Genomic DNA, 6,098 nt, shown 5'->3' with positions numbered 1-6,098 from the left:
CCATTAGGTCTGAAGCTGCTGGGAGTTGTAGTTCAGCAACATTTGGAGTTCCAAAGGCTTCCCAAGCTGCTTTAGATGACAAGGCTGCCTTACTTAATTCAAAACATGGTGAGCCACCAGGAAGTGTCCTGCTTATTCTGTTAATCAGAGCCTTGGGCTTTATGCCCAAATCCAGTTCCAAAAGCCCCATGGCCACGGAGGCCCCCCTGCTTGTGTTCCAGATGGACATAGGTGATGTCACCAACTTTTTCTTCCACAAGCCCACTAACTTAAAATCCAAAGACACACAACAATAGAGGGGTGGGGATAAACATCATCTTTGTATGGAACTGATATTGACACCATTTTGAAGGGCAGATTGGCTGAAGTTTGATGCATCACCAGTTAAGGTAAATATTTTAAATCAATTACTCTTACACCTTAGCAACAAAAGGAATAAAATCATCGTCCTTTCAGGTTTTGCTGGGTGGAGTCTGGGGTCCATTACACTCTCATTTATTTATTTAAAATGATGTTCATAACTTCCCTCTCTGCTGAAATTTCCAAGAGAGCAAACAAGAACTCAAGGAAAGGTTTCAAGACATTAAAATCAAATACTGTAATTATAGAGTAGCCAAAAGGAGCTTTAAAACAACAATAAAAAGCATAAGACCATTCAACAAAAACACAGTATGTGTTTTCCTCTTGAGAGAATAGAAGTGTTTGGCACTTAAATGACAGACAGAAGAGCTCCTGGAAAATTCCTGGGGATAATGTTCATCTCTGAGTTGTGGAGAACTTATTCTTCTGAGAGACTTTGGGTGGGGCACCATGTGATCTTGTAGGCAAGAAGGGACAAGATACTTCCTTTCCATGAAATTCAACTGAAGCCTAAAACTATGTGTAAGAAAATTTACATATAGTTGTGAGGGGCAGGATGATCCTGTCCATTAGAAGAAGCTGGCCCTGATTACTTCAGGTTGAGCTATTTGCATTTGGTTCTTGATATCAGTGACAGCAGTAAACTTGCCAATAGGTGTTCAAAGGCAAAGCAAGGTTTCCCACAGCACATTGAAGGAAAACAAACCTTCTGCAGGATGTGTGGGATCCAACATGTTTAGGACAGCAGAGCACCATCCATCACAAAAATACCTCTCTACAAATGAAACCTGCAACAAAGGAAAATAAATATTCCCCTGTTACAGTTTATCTGTTTTTTCACCATAACATCCTACATGAAGGAATGTAGAACTGACTTTGAGAACAGAGAAGGAATGAGTGTGCTATTAAGGGGGACTATCAGAAAAGATTAGACAGTCCTGAGAATGTGAGAAAAAAATCAAAATAACCCTGCCTTGATGTTGGGTCAGATAGGAACTTGGGACAGGTTTTCAGGATTCTGTTGTTATACCTTACCCCAAGGTCTGGCCTACCTCAGAGGGCTGATATCCCAGGGCTCTGAATCAGTAGCCGCACTGGAAAAAGCAGCACAGGAAAATAAGGAATGGATAACACAACCTGTATAAAGAAACCCAGATTAAACTTGGAGGATGGGAGTACTCCCATGTGATAGTGTAAGATGTGGCTTATTTTACAGTATGTACTGTACGTACAGTATATATGCTTAAAAATGTGTATCAGAATAAAAAGTGCTCAAATGTATGCAGAGGACATACGTCAGAGTTTGCATTCTCAAAGAAGGCTCAAAGGTTGGGACATCAGGAGAAACCAATTTATCCTGTTTGCTGAGCGTCTGAGGCTTCAATGCACTGAAATACTGGTGGAGAAGCCAACTAGTAGCAAAAAATATGCTTCACTTAACATCCTGAGAGACAGTCCCTTTCTTTCAGAGATGGTTAAATGTGTGGGTATCTTCTTTTTGTTCTGTTGTTCTGGACAGCAACTGAAGAAAAATAACTAACCTTATGTATTTTGTGCAGCGGAGAACAAATGCCTGTAAACACTTCTCTCCAAGTAAACAAGCTACTCTCCAATTATTGAAGGAAGATGGAGAAGGGAAGAAAACTAATGGCTGAAAGAAATGTTCCTAGGTCTGCAGTGATTCAGGATATTGCTTGGCACTGCAAGATTGAGAGCAATTCTGACACAACAGATTCAGCATCCCAGCTTTAGGTAAAAGGCGTTACAGGCATTGGCAGCAACTCAACCAATGTCTCTGGTTGCCTCTTTGTGTATATCTGAAACCCTTCTTGATGGATGCCAAGCATTGAAAGAAACTATATTTGGTTCAGATAGCGCCAGGGAGAGTACACCATTCTCTTCTACTGCATGTTCAGGTAACAGACTATGTGCTCAAAGGTTACTAAGTGAAAAGTTATTCATGTAAAGCATGGACCTGTGAGGCAGCAACCATAATCATAGAGCGTAAGCTAGTGCAATTATGGAGCAAGCCCAACAGGGCAACACCCATACACACCTGCACAAATGAAATAAAATCATCCTCTCCCACCGTGAGCATACTGACTTCACACACACAGACATCCAAGCTGGACTGGAAGCTGTGTAAATCCCACCTTTATTCTTTTTATAAATAACTCAAGGCAGCAAACATACCTAATACTCCTTCCTCCTCCTATTTTCTTCCCAATAATGAGTTGTTATTGCAACAACTGATAACCAGCTAAACAATTCAAGAAAGGATGTCCCCCATTACAGCTGCATGACAAACAGTACTATTTCAGAGAATTATAGCTGAAGTAAGAATGCTTCTTTTGTCTACACACAACATAATGGCATCAGTGCTGTGAAGACCAACACTTTGAAGGTTATGACCTTGGAATCCAGTAGTTTTTGCCTATATTTGGCAACATCCAGAAGAGGTGTGGTTGATTGTAGGTTGACTGCTATTGGGCTATGTGGGTCCCCCCTACAACCAAATGACCATTTTTCATTAACTGGTATATATGTGGCAGCCTGAGGTAAATATTACTAGTTTTGTTAAGAAAGTGGGACAACTCAATTTCTCTAACCAAAAGTTCAGGATAACCACATTTTCCTTGGCAAATAAATCTAACACACTTGCTATACTGCCCAGAGTCTGATGATTGGGGACATATACAAATATTGTAAATAAATAAATAATCTCTTTCCCCCACCAACATGCTGATTTCACCCCCTAACTGGATTGAGAGCTGTGTATTTGCTTCCTAATCATGAGCTCTTATTGAAACAACAGATATTGAACAAAGGATGGTCACTTGCCCCCCAATATAGCTTCAGCACAATTTTGAGCATTTCAAAAGAATTATAGCAAAAGTGAAAGCTTCTAGATAACCAACTGTCCCATTAACCAAGTCTTCAAATGGCAGATTTAAGATGAAGCAGAGCTGTGGTGGGTTCCCCTCACCATTTTTATTACCAGGATTCTACTGTTGTCCTGACTAAGCAAGAACCACGCCAAGACGAGGAAGAAGTCTCTAGTGCTTTATTATTGCTATAGTAGACAGAAAATCCTACCAAACTGAAGTAGTGTGGGAAAACCCAGACAGATAAACCCGCAAAAGTCAAGGTGGGTCTGTTCTGTGTCTCTTTGAATGACAGCTCAAAGTCTCTAAACTACGCATGCGTTTTTGCCCCTGGATAGTAGCCCCCTCCTGTTCACCATCAGTACTCATGACAACTGTGCTGTGAGTTTGCAGCATTTCCTGAGAACCAATGGCCAATCCAAATGTGCCCTTCCTGAGCCACAGTTGGGCAGGAATGCCTGAGCAATGTTCAAACCTAATTTCCAAAATATTAAGAAGGGAGTTGCTACTCTTGTGTCAGGGGGTAAACTATTCCCAGGAAGAAACCCCAATAGGTAACACTTGCTTCCAAGCTTCTACCTATCACACTTCATAAGGGTGGGTGGGGCTGTATGTTGGTTGTATGTTCTCTGCATGCCTGTCTTGGGTGGGCAGCATCTACTTGGAATAGGTAGTCTTGAAGGCAACTAGGCCCTAAGCCATATAGGACTTTATAGGTCATGGTCTTGGATCGCACACAGAAACAAACCAGCAAACAGTGAAACTTTCACAATATACAGGAAATACAGTGGTAATGGATTTTCCCTGCTATCATGTGGATGCCTACATGCTGTACCAGTTCAAATTTCCAGGCAGTCTTCAAATATAGCCCAATGTAGATTGACTTAGAGTAGTCCAAACATAAGGTGACCAGGGCCTGAGTGACTGCTAAGTCAAAACATGCTGAACCAAAACCAAAGACACCATATGCAAACTTAGCCACTAAGATTGAATGAAATTGTTCATTATCTTCCAGCTTCACTTTCCAGCTTTCAATTGGACAGAGGAACCAACCGACTTTGTAACAGAAGTGCTCTAAGCCAAAAGACAGCACATATATTCAAAAATGAAGTCAATATAATCTCCATATATGTATTCCTATTAAGTGTCATCTGTGTGCACACACCTACAGTATGACTCAGGACATATAGTTGCAACTCTTACCACCCCTCACAGAAGCCACCCCATTCCAGAAATACAGTATTATACAAGAAGGATTGACTAAGGCTTGGTTGTATGAGGGTATCCTATAGCCACAGGTGCTTTAAAGGCTAATATATCCCTCCACTCCTTGAGTACATGGAAGAGGATGAACACAATGTAGGGATTTTGCTAACTGGCATTAAGTCCTCCTTACTGTTTGAATTCCCTTGGTCCTTTCATCCCCAGTTAGTAGCACTGGAGTTTAGGGTTCTGAAGGATATTTATGCCTAGAGTCCTGGAGCAAAATAATACTAAGGAGGCTGAGAGGACAAGATTTATTTATTACTCCTTCATTTTTCTCTTGCTCTAAGTGTGCTAATACCCATTACCAAGGCTGCCCTGTATGTATGCATGCATGTATGTATATAGTTTACTAGAAAGCCAGTTTGGTGCAGTGGTTAAGGCATCAGGCTAGAAACCGGGAGACCATGAGTTCTATTCCCACCTGTCATGAGTAAGGATGGCGAGCAGGGGGCTCTCACCCAGACTGTCAAGCGCATGTGTAGCACTGAGGAACTGTTCAGCCATTCAAAGAGACACAGATCGGGACCGCCTTAACCTTTGGGGTTTATATGGCTGGGTTTTCCCACGCTTTCTCAGTTTGTTAGGATTCTTGTTAAGTACTACTAATAAATATTAGAGACCAAGTCCTCGCCTCAGTGTGTTTCCTGGTAATCAGGACACCACCTTAAGCAAAAAGCCAGCTGAGTGACCTTGTCCTGTCACTTTCTCCCAGCCCTAGGAAGGAGGCAATGGCAAAGCATTTCTGGGGGAAAAAAAAAAACCTTAACAAGAAAACTGAAGGCTCTTGCCCAGTCTCCAAGAACCAGACACGGTTGAACGGAATACATATACATATACATATACACAATGAAAAAGTACAATAACGTCAAAGGAACAGCAAATTTCTCCATATTTCCCTATAATTTTCTAGGGTCCAGAATTCTTTCCTTTGATGTTGTTAAATGTAGACAAAGAGGAGCTGAAACAGGAAGAATTCCAATTTGCTCCAATAGGAATAAAGTAGTACCTACTCTCTAGTTTGCTGATAAAATATAATGCAATTCTTATGTAAGGAGCTGATTCCTTTGTAAGTATAGGATCCTTCCTACCATAGTGCTTAAAAGTTTGTGAAACCTTTTGAATGTTCAGTATTTCTGCATAAATATGACGTAAAATGTCATCTGTAAAACTGAGTAAAGAAAACAAATGAGTCAAAACCATTACTCTTGTTCATTTATTTATTGAGGAAAATGATCATATTTGTGTGTGGCAAAAGTGGTGTGCCCCCATTGGGCAGCAATAACTGCAACTAAACATTTCCAATAATGGTCGATCAGCCTTGCACACCAGGACTTTTAGCCTATTCCTTCTTACAGAACAGCTTCAACTCAGGGATGTTGGTGGGCTTCCTCACATGAACTGCCTGCTTCAGGCCCTTCCACAACATTTCTTTAGGATTAAGGTCAGGACTTTGACTTGGCTATCCCAAAACATTAACTTTCTTCTGTTTTAACAATTCTTTGGTTGTATGACTTATATGTTTTGGGTTGTTGTCTTGCTGCATGATCCACTTTGAGTTTCAGTTCATGAAGGGATACCCTGACACTT

Source organism: Candoia aspera, chromosome 1 (assembly GCF_035149785.1).
Source record: "Candoia aspera isolate rCanAsp1 chromosome 1, rCanAsp1.hap2, whole genome shotgun sequence".
NCBI lineage: Eukaryota > Metazoa > Chordata > Lepidosauria > Squamata > Boidae > Candoia > Candoia aspera.
Note: the sequence above shows the minus strand (reverse complement) of the source record.